Source organism: Oryctolagus cuniculus, chromosome 3 (assembly GCF_964237555.1).
Source record: "Oryctolagus cuniculus chromosome 3, mOryCun1.1, whole genome shotgun sequence".
In the NCBI taxonomy this organism is placed as follows: Eukaryota; Metazoa; Chordata; class Mammalia; order Lagomorpha; family Leporidae; genus Oryctolagus; species Oryctolagus cuniculus.
This window is the reverse complement of record NC_091434.1, coordinates 144,956,873-144,975,920: the sequence shown is the minus strand read 5'-3', so window position 1 is coordinate 144,975,920 and position 19,048 is coordinate 144,956,873. Positions and strand designations below refer to the sequence as shown.

Here is a 19,048-nt window from a genome sequence, read left to right as displayed (position 1 = left end):
GCCCTTTTAAAACTTTGCCTGAGGGTGGGCAGGGAAGCAGAAGCAGCCAATCCCATTAGGATGGGGGTGGAGCCTGGCTCAGGTAGCTGGGCCATGCGGCCAACTGCGCCAGTTTTCTAACATTCCCCGCTTTTGTTTTTTATAAAGCAAGGTTTGTATGGGATTACATTAGTCCCAAAAGTCCAAGAGGGGTAGAGGGATGATGATCTGTCTTTAAAGCTACTTCCTGCTGACATGGGGCAATGATGTACTCTTCGCTGGCATGGGGCGATGTCTCAAGCTGCTGTCTCCTGTGTGGGGAGCCGAGTACATCCCTGTAGCAGCGTTTGGTTGACTGCCTGGTTGCCTGTTCCATTATCACCTGCTGTAAACACTCAGACACTGTAGTATAGAAGACAGGGTGAGAATAAGGAATTAGCTTTAAAAAATAGGCTTCGGAGAGTCAAAGTCTTCTAAAGTTCTTACAGGTTAGGGAGAGGAAGGAATAAAACATTTTGATGTAGTTAAAAATTGATGTTGTTTTGTCAGAAAACAGTATAAAATGCCCACATGATTATGAAAACTGTGTAAGGAAAGATAAGCCTTAATTAAATAAAATTTGGGCGAACTCTAATATTTAGAAAAGGGGGAGGGAATGAATGGCAGACCAAGGAAGCAAGGAGGGAGAGGAGGGAAATGTGGTAACATACTGGAGTAAAATCAACTGTCTGCATCTCCTACTAAAGCATGAGAGGGTTGCAACATCCCCTGGAAACACAGAGCTTGTCATTGTGGATTATCAAACAGCAGACACACTTGACATAAGTGAGGAGCAAAGGTTGAAAATATTAGAATGGGACAAAAGATTCCCTGCAAGTTCAAAGAAAATGAAAATAGGAGTGGAAATGTTAATGACAGATGACAAGGTGGAATATTAGGTTAAAAGAACAAACAAAATTGAATTATATAAAATGAAAAATATAGATTGAGGCAACTTTCATAGACACATTCTCCAAAGAACATACTAGCTAAATATAACTTACTCAGAATGTATCCAAGAAGCCCAAGAGCTGGAAACTGTAGCAGAGATTGAAAATGTGACTAAAGATCTACCATTTTTAAAAGCTGGACCAAGTTGTACTGCAACATAATTTTTAACATGTAAAGTAATGAGGCTGTTTAATGACTGGAGAATCCCAAAATTAATTTTCATATAATATACTGATAAAAAGAAAAGCAGTATGAACAGATAAGCCTACGAACTAAATTTCACCATTGACTGTGAATGTAATACTCTAAATTAAATCTTGATAAGTTTAGGGGGGAATTCATAGTTCACAGTGATGACAAAAAGCATGGCTCTTCATTTCATTGGGATGCCACCAACTGAAGATAATATCTTGACTTCAGAGATATTATAGTGTGAAAATAACATGCATGAAATATGGTATACAATGCCTAGAAATAAAGCTGTTAAAGCTTAAATTAAAAAACTATCAAAGTGGGCACATGGCACATTTGTTATGGGATGTTTTTACCTCATATTAGTGTGACTGCGTTCAAATCCAGACTCCTCTACTTCTGATCCAGCTCCCTAATAATGTGCACCCTGGGAGACAGCAGATGATGGATCAAGTATTTGGATCCCTGCTACCCATGTGGGAAACCCGGATTGAGCTCCAGGCTCCTGGCTTCAGCCTGACCCATTCCTGGATGTTGCAGGCATTTGAACAGATAGAGTTGTAACAGGGGGCAGTGAAGCACAATAAGGCAAGTGAACAAGGAAGGTTTGGAAAGGAAAATAGGCTTCAAAGCCAGATTTCCCACATAAGAATGCCTCCTCCCTGTATGCTGTGTTAATCTACATGTGCAGAATTTCCATTTATCAAATTTGAAGCTATAACAATGGAACTTCCCAGCATTTAGGACCTAACTCTCCATTGACTGAAGTATTAATTATAAAATCCCCTTTCGAGTGAGTATATAAAGTAAATTAAAAACTTGGAGAAGGGGCCAGCATTGTGGCGTAGTGGGTTAAGCGGCCACCTATAATGCCAGCATCCCCTTTGGGCATGGGTTCATGTCCCACTTCTGATCCAGCTTCCTGCTAATAGCCTGGGAAAAGCCACAGAAACAGCCCAAGTGTTTGGGTCCCTGCCTCCCATGGGGGAGACCAGGATGGAGCTCCTTGCCCCTGGCTTTGGGTCAGTGAACTCAGGGGGCTTCCATAGCCTTGGCAGCTCATGACAAGAGCCTAGGGTGATTACTGAGGCCATAAACAAGAGTGTCAATTTGTTAAGTCAACAACAGGAGTCACTGTGCACTTACTCCTCATGTAGGATCTTTGTCCTTAGTGTGCTGTACATTGAGATTTAATGCTATAACTAGTACTCAAACAGTACTTTACACTTTGTGTTTCTGTGTGGGTGCAAACTGTTGAAATCTTTACTTAATATATACTAAGCTGATCTTCCGTATATAAAGAGAATCGAAAATGAATCTTGATGTGAATGGAAGGGGAGAGGGAGTGGATAAGGGGAGGGTTGCCGGTTGGAGGGATGTTATGGGAGGGAAGCCATTGTAATCCATATTCTGTACTTTGGAAATTTATATTCATTAAATAAAAGTTAAAAAAAAAGAACTCCAAATAAATGAAATCACAGGTCCTAGACACTGGCACGTGGCTTCTTTTGCTCATGTTTTTGAGACTATTCCCTGTTGCATATGATGCTTCTTCAAAAAAATTCATGGAAATGCATGTTTCAAGGGGTTTTTTTGCATTAAAATAAACTTATCTTTTAATTCCAAAAAAAAAAAGAAATTTCCTTCTTCGACTCCACAATATCTCCAATGTTTTTTAACATGAAAAAAAAAAGCACTCTTCATTTCACAATTAGATGCACATATTGTAATGTATGTAGCTTTTGGAAAAGTTAACATTGAGTAAAAGTCATAGAAGTTATTTTAAAGTCATATAAAGATCCTTTGATAAATAGTGGGAGAAGAAAAGGCTAAGTTGTATGACAGGAGGACAGGGGATCACAGCAGAGTATGAAAGACTCAAAGTGGAAACTGGTGGGACAAAAATCACATCCCACTTCATAATTTCCACTGTAGGTCCTACATAAACCCTAAGATCTACAACACACCAAGTGACACCAGGAAGTAAGTCAACAATCTTTTCCCCTGTTCATCTTACTCTATTTGATTAGAGTATTTGCAGCTAATAGAACAAACACAAAGACCAGTCATGGGAGATAATGACTTAGGGTCTCTCACTGTTTGCTTCTGTGCCTGGCTGGGATTCACAGCCTCTTGTCACGGAACACAAAAGCCAAAGAAAGCACCAGATATAGGAAGGGAATCTGGGTGGGGTCCTGACTGTCAATGCAGAGCCTCACTAGAGGCAGGTGCAGGTGGTTTCCAAAGGGTTAAGGCTAGGGCGAGAGAAAATATGACAGTAGTAAGGCAGTCATTCGCTGGCCAAGATAAAGGAGACATGTTTTTTTTTTTTTAAAAGATTTATTTATTTATTTGAGAATCAGAGTAACACAGAGAGAGAAGGAGAGGCACAGAGAGAGAAAGAGAAAGAGAGAGAGAGAGAGGTCTTCCATCTGCTGGTTCACTCCTCAGTTGGCGGCAACGCAACGCGCCAATCCGAAGCCAGGAGCCAGGAGCTTCCTTTGGGTCTCCTATGCAGGTGCAGGGACCCAAGCACTTGGGCCATCTTCTACTGCTTTCCCAGGCCATAGCAGAGAGCTAGATCGGAAGTGGAGCAGCTGGGATTCAAACCAGCACCCATATGGGATGCCAGCTCTGCAGGCAGAGGCTTATCCCACTAAGCCACAGTGCTCGCACTCTACGCTCTTTTCATGCATCTTGCTGAGAATAAGGAGTTGGAATTTCACAGAATCGTGATAAATCAAAGAGGCAATTCTGCCATGACAAGGCTTGGGTCACATGACATTTATATGTTTAAGCAGTTTACGTAAAGGTTTTCCATTATTCCACTTCACATTTGGAAAATAAAATCAAGCAAAGTGCTTCACACAATCTCCTGCTTATGCACATACACACTCACACAGAGAATTATTCCCTCTCCCCTTAGTAAATCCATCTATTCTTCTTTGAAATAATCACTCTTTCTTTCAGTACATATATAATGGATGATGTTCTTTACACAGTAGAGAAATAAATTCCTCACCACAGTTTTGCTTAGAGAGTGCAGAAGCAGAAAACCTGCATCTTCAACCCCACTTGCTCATTCCACTCACTTATTACGAATTTCTCTTCCAATTAGCCCCAGGGGAAAGGACATAGAGTAGGCCTTCCTGATGTGTTCTCTCAGGCTTTTTAAGGAAACTAGAAATAAACTGGCTATGTCTATTTTATTTATTTATGCTTATTACTTATTTATTGCCTTATGCTTATTATATTTTATAAATATGCTTATTTATTTTCAACCTCAGCAATGGGAGTAGTGCTCACATTCCTTATCTTAAACTTTAAAAGGAAGAAATTCAAAATGCAAATAAATGCTTTCATCAATTTTGCAAACTGCCATCTCCTGATGGAATGGAGCAGGTAGTCACCCATGGATGGTAGTTCCAAGGATTCGGGCATCATTTACCAGCTGCGTGACCTTGCAAAAGTCTGATTGGTTTTCCTGAGTCCTTCGTTTGACTTCTATATAGCTGAATTAGTAGAAGTGCCAATCTCAAAGAGTGATTATGAGACTGCAAAGCCAGAAAAATGCCCAGGAAAATGTCCAGTACATTTTCAGCATTCAAGAGATACTAGTTACGGATAATCATGGTGTTATTCTATTTCTTTTGGTTATTATTTTATCATCCCCAACAACAACCAGTACAGTGCTGTATATACTAGTACGTAATAAATTAGTTAATTAATGAAAGCAATTATGATACAGCTATGAACAACTCCTTAAAATGCATCGACCTAAATTAAATGCTTCCTCTTTCTTTCTCTCTTTAATCTTCTTCCTTAAGGATACAGAGTCAAGAATTCATTATCCCTGGAAATAAAGTGAGATTTCCTATTATTTCCTCTGACTATGGACTAACTATTCTGCAGGGTGGTGAGAATCACAGCTTAATGATCATTGTCAAGAATAGACATCATCAGCCAGCACCACAGCTCACTAGGCTAATCCTCCACCTGCAGCGCCAGCACCCCAGATTCTATCCCGGTTGCTCCTCTTCCAGTCCAGCTCTCTGCTGTGGTCCAGGAGTGCAGTGGAGGATGGCCCAGGTCCTTGGGCCCTGCACCCGCATGGGAGACCAGGAGGAAGCACCTGGCTCCTGGCTTCCGATTGGCACAGTACGCGGGTTGTAACGTGCCGGCTGTAGAGGCCACTTGGGGGGTGAACCAACGGAAAGAGGAAAACCTTTCTCTCTTTGTCTCTCTCTCACTGTCTAACTCTGCCTGTCAAAAAAAAAAAAAAAAAAAAAGAAGAAGACATCATCTAGAACTCAGATGATAATACCCGTGGTCAGAAACTAAAATGAAAATCTTGGGGGTAAGAGGAGAGCAAATTTGCAAACAATACAGATTTCAGTTATGCTATTCTACAACTCATTTTTCATGAATCTCATAATCCAGGAAATTGGTTAATTAGTTGCTTAATGCTTTTCAAACAATAACAGATGAATCACCTTGTTGAATTGTGGATCTTTATGGATCCATTCTGGAACAGGGTTTAAATTGTAAGCAAGTATTCCAAACTGATGCTGCTATTTGCAAACTGCACTGGAAAAGCAAAGATCTAAGAACTTAAAATAGTCCGTATTGCTTGAGGTGAGCGATAAATGTAATTGTATTGAACCACTAAAAGATGTTATAATTTTTAATGTAATTTTATTAGCTGTTTTCCCTACAAGGCAAATTTTAGACTCCTCTCCACATCTTTCATTGATTATAAAAATAAAAAATATGAGTAGGTATTGTGATACAGCAGTTAAGCCCCTGCTTTGAATGCGCCCATCTCACATTGCGGTGACTGGGACCGGAGTCCTGCCTCCACTTCCGATCCAGCTTCCTGCTTTGGAATGAGGCAATTGGATGGCCCAAGGGCTTGGATCCCTGAAACCTACTGGGAGAACTGGATAGAGTTCCGGACTCTTTCTCTCAAAAAACTAACTTGAAGCAAAATAAAAATCAGTGATGTGGCCGGCGCCACGGCTCACTAGGCTAATCCTCCACCTAGCGGCGCCGGCACATCGGGTTCTAGTCCCGGTCGGGGCGCCAGATTCTGTCCCGGTTGCCCCTCTTCCAGGCCAGCTCTCTGCTGTGGCCCGGGAAGGCAGTGGAGGATGGCCCAATGCACCCGCATGGGAGACCAGGAGAAGCACCTGGCTCCTGGCTTCGGATCAGTGCGGTGCACCTGCCGCAGCGCGGTAGCCATGACGGCCATTGGAGGGTGAACCAAAGGCTAAAGGAACACCTTTATCTCTGTCTCTATCACTATCCACTCTGCCTGTCAAAAAAAAAAAAATCAGTGATGTTTTATAAATAGAGATTATAACAGATATGTAGAGACAAGTTAACATATTGACAACTATGATTGGCAGACTTTCTTTTAGCGATCAGTAACGAGCCTGGAATTAAAAAAAAAAAAAAAAAGGTTGTAATTAAAATGTCAATCTCCAGGGGAAAAAAGTGTGGATAGTGTTCTGACCCAGTGGGTTAAGCCACTGTTTGTGACACCAGCATCCCATTTGGAGAGTCATTTGGAGTCTTGAGTGCTCTGCTTCTGACCCAGCTCTGTGTTAATGCTCCTGGGAAGTAATGGAAGATGGCCCATGTACTTGGGTCCTTGTCATCCACATGGGAGACACAAATGGAGTTCCTGGCTCCTGGCTTTGGCTGGCACAGCCCTGGCCATTGTGGGCATCTGTACAATGAACCAACAAATGAGAGATCTCTCTGTGTGTCACTCTGCCTTTCGAGTAAAGGAATGAATCTTTAAAAAGGAAAAATAAAGAATTTATATGTTTAAATTCTTAATTAATATTAGAAATCAAATGAAAAACTAGAAATTATTAGCAACATACATGATAAGCAATAAGTAAAATAAATTAGTACATAAAGAAATTAGACATAAAGAGATCCAATTTTAAAATGGGTAAGTGATTTGAACTGGTCTCCAAGAGATTAATGAAGAAACATACATTTTTAAAATATATAACCATACTAGTGATTCAAAAATTGCACATTTGAAATAATACACTGTTCTTCAATTAATTTTGAGACTAGAATTTTCATTCCCAATGTTACCAAAGATAAAGTGAATTGACACTCATTACAATGCGTTTTACAAAGGTAATTTTTAAAACAACGTAGTAATCAGTATCAAGGATGCTAAAATATTCATTATCATGAGTCCATTCAAGAACATAAAGTATTTGCCATTTAAAAATGGAAAGCTTTCTTCCTTTAGTCTGCCTACCAGTAAAGTGACTAATTCCTAGCCTTGATATCAGGCAGATTCTCCTATATCCATGCTCTATTTGATGCTACTGAAAACAAAGGCACATTCCTATTTGTTAAAAAGATGATGCACATGCTTTGCCTCACATTCTCTCTGTACAATCTTTCTGTGCTGGCCCTTGCTACATAATGAGGTAACCTGCCTACAGACGTGACCTGACCACAGCTGGCCCCCACCGCTCTCTGACACCTTCTCTGACTTGGAGCATCTGTGCCACCATCATGTGGATGCCTGCACGAATCTATTCATGCTTTCTGATATGTGTGCAAACCTAGACACCTCCAGGAATTCCCATCGCAACCTTAGCCCAATGAGAAACAGCAGCACAAATATTCCACTGCGGCTACTGAAACTGTGGAATTCCCAATCTATCTGTAACAGAAACCAATGTCAAGTCTCACACAAGACAGTGTCATCAATGGAGGCCACCCCTTGACATTATGGTGAGATGATCATACTGGACTATATTCACCCTGGAGAGAACAGCAATTTTCTCTTGCCAGAGGTGAAACCACATCTAAACATGAGTTTGCATTTCTTGCATGCTGTACATCTCAACAGAGGACATCTCAAGAACTTACAGAGGGCCTGATTTACTTCCAGGGGATCCTATATAAAATGACCTCAGATGGAGTGATCCATACCAAGGAAAAAGGTATAACACTGAGTGGGCATGGGGCTCACTGTTCCTATCATACAGCGTGTCATCTTGGAAGCAGCCAACTGAGTAGAATATTGGAACACCTATTGAAGTATCCAAAGCAGCTGCTTGGAGCATCCTCTAGGATGAGATGTATACAGTGCTTTATACCCAATAGCAAGACTTCCTGTGCCCAAAAAATAAGGGGAGGAAGTAGGATTGGCCCACTGTACCCCAGCTTTAGAATCTACTTCTGGACCCTACACATTTAGGTTTTGCTGATTTAGAAGAACTGCAGAAGGGCTGCAACCCAGGGAGACTTCTCCCCGTGTACACAAGGGTTCCATTAAAGCACAAACTTGTCAGAGCTGTCTCACACCAATGGAACAACAGCAAAGAAAGGTCTTCCAGTGTAATTAGACATGATCCTAAGTCCAGCTTCTAGCTGGTGCATACCCTGGGAGCCTGCAGGTGATGGTTAAAGTAGTTGGGTCCCTACCTTTCACATAGGAGATCTGAACTGAGTTTCTGGCACTGAGTGTCAGCCCGCATTTATTCCTAGCTTTTGCAGGCATTTGGGGAAGTGAACCAGCAGATGAAGGGTTTCTCTCTCATTCTGTCTATCAGTCTCTTTCTCTGTCACTCTGCCTCTCAAATAATAAATAAAATTTTTGATGCACAATTCAGATAATTTCTCTAAAAAACCTACAAACCTCTCAGACATAGTTATTTACATTTTGCCTGACTTATTTCTACATGATCTATTTCATTTAAAGACTTTGACTTACCTATTATCCGGCATGGAATTAACTGTGTATATGAATTTTTCCTCTAAAAGACCATGAATCTTTGAAGGCAATACCCAGGATTCCTCATTCTCATGTTCCTGGTCCCCATTCTGGGTCTCCCATGTGGGTGACAGAGATCCAAGCACTTGAGACATAACCTGCTGCCTGCCAGGGTACCATTAGAATGGAATTTAAATTGGGAGCAGAGCCAGGACTCAAATATGGACACTCTAATTTGCATTATGGGCACCCTAATGTAACTTAGCCACTAGGCCAAACACACGTCCTAGTGAATAGATTTAATCTAAAAAATGCATTATTAGTTAGATTATGCTAACATATATATTAATTTTGGCTAACACAACAATCTGGCCCTCAATTATAAGTTATTAATCAATTAAACATGAATTGTATATGTAAAAGCAGGATGTTGGGAAAAATCAATAGTTTGATGTGCTATTTTTTCTCCATTTATTTCTTCTTCTAAGCTCTGCTCAGAAATTCTCAGTGGATTATGTCTCCTGAGTTTTTCCAACTCTGTGGCTCAAGGCTGGGTCTCTTAAAAAAGGATGGGAGTGTCACTGTCAAAAGAAGAAAGGGGGGGCCATAGGCACCGTGGCATAGTAGATTGAGCCTCTTCCTGCATGGCTGGCATCCCATGTGGATGCAAGTTCAAGTCCTGGATGCTCCACTTCCAATCAAAGCTCCCTGCTAATACACCTGAAAAAGCAGCAGAAGATGGCCCAAGTGGTTGAGCCCTTGCAACCACCTAGGAGACCTGGAAGAATCTCCTGGCTCCTGGCTTCAGATTGGCCTAGCTCCAGTCCCAGCCATCTGGGGAGTGAACCAGCAGATGGAAGATCTCTCTCTCTCTCTCTCTCTCTCTCTCTCTCTCTCTTTCTCTCTCTCTCTCCCTCTCTCTGTTTGTAACTCTGCTTCTCAGATAAATAAATTAATCTTAAAGGGAGAGAGAGAATAAAGGGAAGAAGTGAGGCTCAGGGCATTTGTTCCCTCAATCCTTTCCATTCTGTGATCCTTCTTGGCTACCAATGCATTTTTTTGGTTATGGTCCAACTTCTGTCAGTAGCTTTATTTCCACAGCTATGTTTACTACCAGGTTCTGACAACATCATGAAATGGCTGGTTTCAAGATGGTGGACTGAACGTTGTAACTTCTGGCTCCTATTCAAATCTGACATTGTAGCTTATCAGCTTAAAACTCACACTGTGGGAAGTTTATAAAATAAATATTAATCAACACACTGCAGTATTAAGAGGAGAAAGAGAGTGAAAGATCCTATAGGAGATCAAAGCAGTGAACAAAGGCTGGATCTAAAGCAATGACCTCACCATGGAGCTGACTGAACTGAAAGGCCACGGTGCTCACAGTCAGAGACATACAGTGGAAGCAAGACCAAGAATCATCACTGACCTGAGAGGACCAGATTCATGAATCAGAAAATTTATACCCAATAACATAGAGATAACACAGACATGAAAGGAGTTGAAATAAGTATTGCGACTGTTTTCAAAGGGATAAGAAAGAAAAAGATACCCCTTTTGACACATAAGTAAATAAATATGAAAGAGAAATTGACAGTTGTGGAAAAAGAGTATAGAACTCACAGAAATATTACCTGGTTTGAAATTAAGGTTCAAAAGAACCAGTTGGAGCTTAAACAAAAAAACTGAACCAAAATAGCTGAAAACAAAAATAGTGCCTGGAACATTGAGGAAATAATTATACCTGGTAGTAGTACAAAGAGACAAAATTCTCATTTTTCACAGATTCCATATTTGGGAATTTGCCTATGTCCTAAAATGTAAATGTAACCTTAAAACCAGTATTCACAGTGTTTGGGCCCCTTGTTGTGGCTCAGCTCCTTAAGTCACCACTTGCAACACCTGGCATCTCCTATCAGAGTGCTAATTTGAGTCCTGGCTGCTACACTTGCAGTCCAACTCCCTGCTAATGCACCTGAAAAAACAGCAGACAATGGCCAAGTACTTGGACTCCTGCCACCCACATGGGACACTTGGATGGAGTTCTAGGCGCATGGTTTCATCCTGGCCCAGTCCTGACTATTGTAGCCATTTGGGGGGAATGAACCAGCAGGTAAAGTCTCTCTCTCCTCTCTCTCTCACTCGCTTGCTTGCTGTTGCTCTGCCTTTCAAATAAAAAGATAAATCTTTAAAAAATATATTTGCAGCACTTCTGCTATCATTATAGACATGAACGGAGTGACAAAATTTTGCATTTCTGGATGTGCATGTTCTCAACCAAGGGACAAAAGTTGAAGAGACTTCAGGGGCTTCTCATTTTTTTTGTAGCCAAAGGACCTGATGCCTTCAGGGTTGCTAAATTCAGAGTGGAAAGTGATGAAGAGAGATCCTTGCCCTTCACAAATTGGAAGGTGCTTGTGAGTGAGTCAAGCAGGCCTGTAGTCAGTCTCACGGTCACAGAGCCTTCTCTGACATCTCCCGCCCACATCCACCACCCTCTCCCAAACTCCTGCAAGTGTTCTAGATTTCTCTTCTCATGTCTCTAACGGAATCTAGCATCTTGTTGTAGTCACATTTCAAACTCTGAAAAATGAATGCCTGTTGAAAAGAAAGAGGGGAGAAAGCATTTGGCACAGTGGTCAAGATGCCGCTTGTGACACCTGCATCTATATCATATTGGAGGCCTGGGTCCAGGTCCTGGCTCTGCTTCTATTTCCAACGTCCTATTTATGTATTCCTTAGAGGTGGCAAGTGCTGACTTAAGTGATTGGGCCCCCCTGAAAACCATGTAGCAGACATAGATTGAGTTCCAGGCTCCTGGCTTTGGCTTGGTACAGGCCTGGCTGTTACATGCATTCAGTTGGTAAAGAAGCAAATGCAAGATGTCTGTCAGTATCTCTGTCTGTCTGTCTGTCTCCCCTCCATCCCTCTACCTTTCAAATAAACAAAATAAATAATTTTTAAAAAATAAAATGCAGAGGGACAGTGAAGATGAAAAATAGAATTGTGAAAAAGCAATGAATACCCAAAATCAGCTATGCTACTCACTATACAATTGTGAAAAATTTATAACTTCTATTTTTTCTAAGAAATAAAATTTCTAACAAATCAAATCTCAATAATTTATGTAGTCAAGAGAAAACTATATGTTCTGGCAAAGAAGCTCAAATAAATGTTAAAATTTAGATTTATCAAAAATAAAAACAATGTGCTTCTTGGTTGATATGGAACCATTAGTTATTGTCTAAAGCATCTTTCTTAATTCTCTTTCTTACCATGTAGAATTCACCCAATAATGAATTGAAATATTATCTGCATAGATACTGCCATTTCAAGGCTACTTCTCTGCACCAGGACTTAAACTTGTCCCCAAGTATTTCAGCATCCAGTTTATAATCTTATTCCTAGATTTATGATTTATTCTTTAACCTAACAGTTCCTTAGCATTGATCTAGTCTTAATATCGAAGAATTTTATTTACATGCAACTCCCCTCACACTAAATAATCTCTCTTTGGTTAGAGTCTTATCTTTGTCCTTTCTCCTCTTCATGTCTGCTGGCTCAGGATAACCCTGCTTTATTTCCCCAGAATGCTTTTCTGCTTCTCACAACTTAAATCAGACCAGTTCTAAGAACTCTTCCTTCTCAGGGACTTCAGGCCCTTGGGGCATGGGATGAATGAAGTGAAGGCAGTGATAAGCCTGATTTCCAGAATTTCAAAAATGTAATTGATCTCATGATGACTGTCATGATCAACAGAACAAGCAATGCAGTAGTCCAGCCTCGGATCAATACGCTCCTATGAGACATGTAAGATTAATATTTTCCACATTGTCCTCAAAATCAAACCCTCAGGAGTTGCTCCGTAATGTTTCACTTATGACAAATAGTCAGCAGGAGTCATTCTAAATACTTTTCCATGGAGTTTCCATATGCTAGCTCACCTTCCAGGCTCCAGGGCTTTACTGGTGATCAATACATACCCTATCTTTGCCCTCAGAGGAAAGTGCCAGAGATTCATAGAAAATCAAGATAATTTCAAGTTGATGAGTGCTATCAAATAAACAAGAGGATACAACAGAGAGTAAATTTGATAGAGGAGAGACAATCATAGATTAAGTCATGACAGCAGGTTTTCTGAGATAAGGCCTGATAAAAAGACACATTTCAACAGCCCGGGAAAAATATCCCAAGTAGCAGAACCAAGAAGAACAAAAGCCCTGAGGTCAGGACATTGGTGCCTCTTGGAAATAAGTGATGGCCTGGTAAGGAGGGAAGTAAAAGGCATGAGTAGAGATAAGAAAGAAGCCAGGGATAAATTATTCAGGAGCTTGTGGACCATGGGATGGGATTTAGTCTTCTCCTAAGTTAAAAGTTAGGTCATGGGAGAATTTTAGGAAGGAGGTTGACATCAAATGCACCTGTGAAGAGTGCTGTTTCCTCCATGGAGAAGGGAGAAGAGGGAAGATAGCATACCAGTTCTACTGTGCTCCTACTTCAGAGATAGGCTCTGGGAAAACAGGATGAGTTTTGGAGTAAAGAATCAGTGTGGAGCTGAAGGAAAAATCTCCTACCAAGAAACACAAACTACTACTGTGTGGAGCAATTTATTGGATAAGGAAGTACTAGGTCTGAAACAGTGCCTAACTGTTAAGGCTTTCACAACACAGCTTCCCCTTCCTACTATTTAGGTTCCCTTCTGCTCTTCAAGGTCTCAGTGAGGTTCCACTGCTTTTATGAAGGTTTAACTTGTGTATACAAATAATATCATAGATTGTAATACTTTATTATTCTTACTATGTGTCTTCTTTTTTTATCTTCCTAATAAATTGGAATTTCATTTAGAACAGGACTAGAAGAATGATGGGCAAAGCAAATTTGAGCCACTTGACATGAGCTGGTTGGACACACAAGTATATGATTAAACTAATTTGTCTCACACTTAACAAAATATGAAGATTCTATAGTTGTCATGTCCAGATATTTTGCATTGAAGCACTGCTGAAAACTGGGGCTATTACAATTACACAGGAAGTAAAATTGAGAATTTCAGCAATTCATTTTTGAATTTGGACAGTCTGCCTTTCCAATGGATGGCTTCCAAATGCAGAGGGTGTTCATTAAAATAAGTGAGCAAGGATGCATTCAATCTGTTCAAACATGTTCAGACAATTACACAACCTTAGTAGGTAATAAGTTTAAAGTACTGAATGGCTGCGTTTGGCAAGTGAATGAACACAAGGAAGGAGAAATTTCTCATGAGAGAAATGTAGCATATGTGTGATGTGTGAATGAAAGCAGAGTGAATTGGAAGAGTTGAAAAAGTACATTGTGGGGCTGACACTGTGGCATAGTGACCTGTAGTGCTGGCATCTCATATGGAAGCCAGTTTGAGTTCCGGCTGCTGTACTTCCAATCTAGCTCTCTCCTATGGCCTGGGAAAGCAGTAGAAGATGGCCCAAGTCCTTGGGTCCCTGCACCCATGTGGGAGACCCAGAAGTTCCTGGCTCCTGGCTTCAGATCAGCCCAGCTCTGGCCATTATGGCCATTTGGGAAGTGAACTAGCAGATGGAAGACTTCTCTTTCTTCTCTGCCTCTGCCTCTCTGTGACTGCCTTTCAAATAGATAAAATAAATCTTAAAAAAAAAAAAAAGAAGAAGAAAGAAAAAGTACATTCTGCCATCAGTGGTATTCAACTCAGCTGAATGACATGTGAATAGACTCAAATAAATACTGCCGATAGAGTTCATAATGGATCTTGGGTGTTTTTGTTTGTTTTTTAAGATTTACTTATCTAGGGCCAGCATTAGTGGGTTAAGCTTCTGCCTACCACACTGGCAAGTCCCAGCTGCTCTTCTTCCTGCTTATGTGCCTGGGAAAGCAGATGACAGTCCAAATGCTTGGAACCCCACTACCCAAGTGACAGACTCAGATGGAGTTCCTGACTCCTGGGTTTGGACTGGCCCACTCCTGGTTGTTGCAGTCATTTGGGAAGTGAACCAGCAGATGGAAGAACTCTCTCTCTCTCTCTCTCTCCCTTTCTCTCCCTTTCTCTTCCTTTCTCTCTCTCTCCCCCTCCTCCCTTTCTCTCTCTGTTTCTGTCTCTCAAACATACTCTCCCTCTCTCTCCATCTATCACTTTGCCCTTCAAATAAATACGTTTTTTTAAATATGCACTTATTATTTGAAAAGGCATAAAAGCAAGAGAGAGAGAGAGAGAGAGAGAGAGAGAGAGAGAGAGATCTTCTATCTGTTGGTTTATTCCACAAGTGGCTGCAATTGCCAGGGTTGGGCTAGGCCAGAGCCAGGAGCCTGGAACTCAAGTCCAGCCTTCTGCATGTGTGGCAGGTCCCCAAGCACTTGTTCCATCATCTGCTGCCTTCTCAGGCACATTAGCAGGAAGCTGGATGAGAAGCAGAACAGCCAGAAATGGAACTAGTATTTGCATGGTATGAGCCCGCACTAGTACCACAAGCAGCAGCTTAACCCACTGCACTATAACACTTGCCCCTTGATAGGATTTTCTTCATTGTTTAGCATCCTTTCTTATGAGCAGCTTATCTAGCTGTTGTCAAAGCCTCTTTCTGTGTAGCCTTGCTAGAGTGTCCAGCCCTACAGTTCCATAAGAGGTTCTAATTCTCACTCGACACCTGCAGAGCAAGGAACGTGTCCATGATCTTGAATTTGCCAATTTGACCTTGAGGCTCCTGTAACCATGAAGCCTGATGACGTCATTCACTAGTTGGAGCTCATATTTTCTCATGTGGCAGTGTGACCAGCCTCTTACCAGTGCACAAGTCTTGTTAGGCTCCTATTAGCTCACCCTTCAGAGCTCCTTTGGTTTTGCTCATTTGCCAAACCAAGCTGTAAAACCTCCGATGTCCTTCCAATTAAAATTCTTATTTTGTGTAGGATAGGCAGAGCTTGGTTATAATGCTTGAAAGCCAGAAATATGACTAATACTGACTCAGGCAATACTTACTCTCTCTTGCTCAGTGTCCAAGTCCCCTCCAACCCAACTCTCTCCACTCATTTCCCCTTCAGTGGAGTTTTCTGTGGCTCCCATGTGCACTGCCTCTCCGTTCCCAGACCCAAACCCTAATGTACATATGCTGCTTTCTCTTCCAGCTCAGAACCCACCATTAGCTATGAAATAATAAAGAAGATTGAAGCCTGAGTCAGAGCAGATATCTTTTATAAAATCTATTCATCTGTTTATTATATTTGAGAGGCATAGAGCCAGAGCTCCCTTCTGGTAGCTCACACCTGCAACCCCCAACACAGTCTGGACTGGGGCCAGGAGCTGGGAGCTCAGTGCAGGTCTCCCACGTCGGGTGCAGGAACCTCACCACTTGAGCCACCACCTGCTGCCTCCCAGGGTCTGCGCTGACAGAAATCTGGGAGAGGAAGCAGAGCTGAAGATTGCACTCCGGCACTCCAGTACGGGATGTGTACCCCCCAACCACTGTCTTTGCTGAGGTATCTGCCTCTACAGCAGCTGTTCTTAAAGTTCCCGTCCTTAGAGCCTGATAAAGTGTATGTTAAATGTCTAGTCTAAAGACTTTTTTAAGTATGGGAGAAGCCTAGAAACTTGCCAGTTTTTGCAAGATAAAGAGTCCTGTTAAATCAAGGAACGGCTGTTCTATTTGGCGAATCTGTTTCCTTCTGACTTGAAGGAAAAGAGCTGACAACCCACGTTTGCATGGCTCTCCCTCGCGTCATCTATTCTGTATTTCTTTTCACTCATAAACCGATTTCTTGAGCAACTTATTGTGAGTCCTTTGGCCTTTATGTGCATTTTATCCCGTTTTGTCTATGCCTTGTTGTGCATTTCTTGTTCCCATTTAGAGCCCTGTATTTATTTCATTGAAGTCTCTATTTTCTTACAATCAATTGTGAGCATTTTGCAAAGGTCAGTGTAGTCACTGCTCCAGGGAGACAGTGTAAATTCTGCTTCTCAAAAGAATCCTTCCTCTGAGCTCAGAGAATGGCAAACATTTGTCATTAGCAGCTGCTTGCCAAGGAGTGCTGTTATAAGCTGAAATATAAATGTTGACTGCTTCAAAATCACAGAGGTTCTGAAACTCCAGCAGAAACATGGACTTGACAAGGCAACATAGCATTTTCAGATAAAACTGAAATTAAATGAAAAATTTTCCCTTTTGAAAATAACTTTAATTTATTAATCTGAGTAGAATGTCTGTGTAGAAGATGAAAAATTAAAAATGTTTTACTAACATTTACATAGTTTTTAATAACATTTATTATTTAATTAATTATTAATAAATTATTCTAGTAATATGAATATAGGAATAATAATACTATTGGACTATTTATATAGGAATAATACTACTTAGAAGGTGATAACACAAGTTTTAATTTCAAGGCTAATTTTCAAAAAGTTGTGTTTATATGAAAGGCACAGTGCCAGAGCCAGGGAGGGATACAGAGAGAGTTCTTCCATCTACTGGTTCATTACTCAAATACCTGAAATGGCAGGAGCTGGGCCAAGCCAAAGTCAGGAGTCTGGAACTCCATCTGGGTCACCTTCTGCTTCCTTCCCAGGCACATGAGCAGGTAGCTGGATGGGAAGCAGAGCAGCCAGGACTTGAACCAGCACTCCAATATCAGATGCAAGCATCATAAGCAGCAGCTTAACCCCTGGTACTGCAATGCCATCCTTCCCAACTTTTTTCAATTGTAAATTTATAGTTTCATTTTTAAAATCTATTGGATGGATATACATTTACCTGGCCTGATGACATGGCTTCATGACAGGGTTAAGTTTTGTGAATTATTGAAGCACTTCACAAACAAAAAATATTTATAGATACCATATAAATACTGTATTGTTACAGAAAGAATGTATCATCAGATTTATATAGTATTAAGGAATAATAATAATAGCTTATATCTTTTTGTGTGTTGGGCACTATTCTAAGCATTGTGGAGGGGGAGGGTCACTGGGTGTTCTATAGATAGAGGAACATGAATTTAATACTCCAAAACATCCTATGAAATATATATCAGTGTCTGTATTTTTCAGAGTAACCAAAGGCCCTACAGATTTTCACAGGTATTTTGTTTAAATGCAGCAAGAAGAAGGGGTTTGTTCAATGAGCATGTTGATGTCTTCAAATATTTTAGAATTGACCATGGTATCTTGATAGTGCTGTGAGAAGACTGCACATTTACCCCCTTAGATAGCTGAACAAAGTAAGCATATTTTTTCTAAAACTGAGAGGAGTTTGTGCTATTCTCACTTCCCTTCTACATCCTGTGATTCCCAGGCGATGCTGGCTTTACGCAGATAGCAAAAATAGCCAAGTGGAATGCCATGTAATTGCTGGAATTTTAATTGGCTGGGAAAGAGGAGCACAAAATAGTACTATAGTCAGCGCCAGCCTAGATTTCAAGTCAGTGACTATTAAGGTTTGTAATTTGTGAGGCTTCTGTGCAATTTCTGTTCCTTCTAAATGCTACCAGAAAACCACAGTCCTCACCTTTTCTTACCTAGCCTAAAATTCTCATCACTAATATCATGTTCATGTTGTATCATTTTTATCAAATTTGTTCAGGTATGAAATATGAAAGCATTATGCTCATTGTGTAGCACCATAAATTACTAATTATATTAACCATGAATATATATATATATATATATATATATATATATATATTATACCATCAATAATGTTGTGGGAAATTATACACCATTGGTCACTAGATTGTGATACACATTTACCAAGTTTTTAAGAAAAAAATAGTAAAAGTATAAAAATTGACTATTTCTGTCAGTGTCTTCAAATTAGAAAAAGGGTGTGATTATTGGATGAGTTTCAAGACTACTCAAGTTTTTGAGTTTCCAGAGAGGATGTAGGGCATCTAGAATGAAGAGAGGAGTCCTACTGCATCTCTCTTTACAAAAAACACATGTGCAGTGATTGTCTCACATATTTTATGAGTCTACACTTGAAGAAGCATGGAGAATCTGATCTCAAGTTAGTTAGACTCACTGGGCCAATCCCAAAGGGGACTAGAACAGGAGGCAAAGAAAGGTGGGCAGCCACGTGAGGTTCTACAAGCAGGAGAGGCTAGCCTCAGTGGGTACAAAAATGGAGATCTCTG

The 19,048-nt window shown here is 40.7% G+C and overlaps 1 long non-coding RNA gene across 5 annotated transcripts in view; it reads right to left on the bottom strand.

Annotated features, from left to right (window-relative positions):
• The window catches only part of LOC127491650 (uncharacterized), a 62,409-nt gene that overhangs the window by 30,860 nt on the left and 12,501 nt on the right, over window positions 1-19,048 (bottom strand). The window lies entirely within an intron of this gene.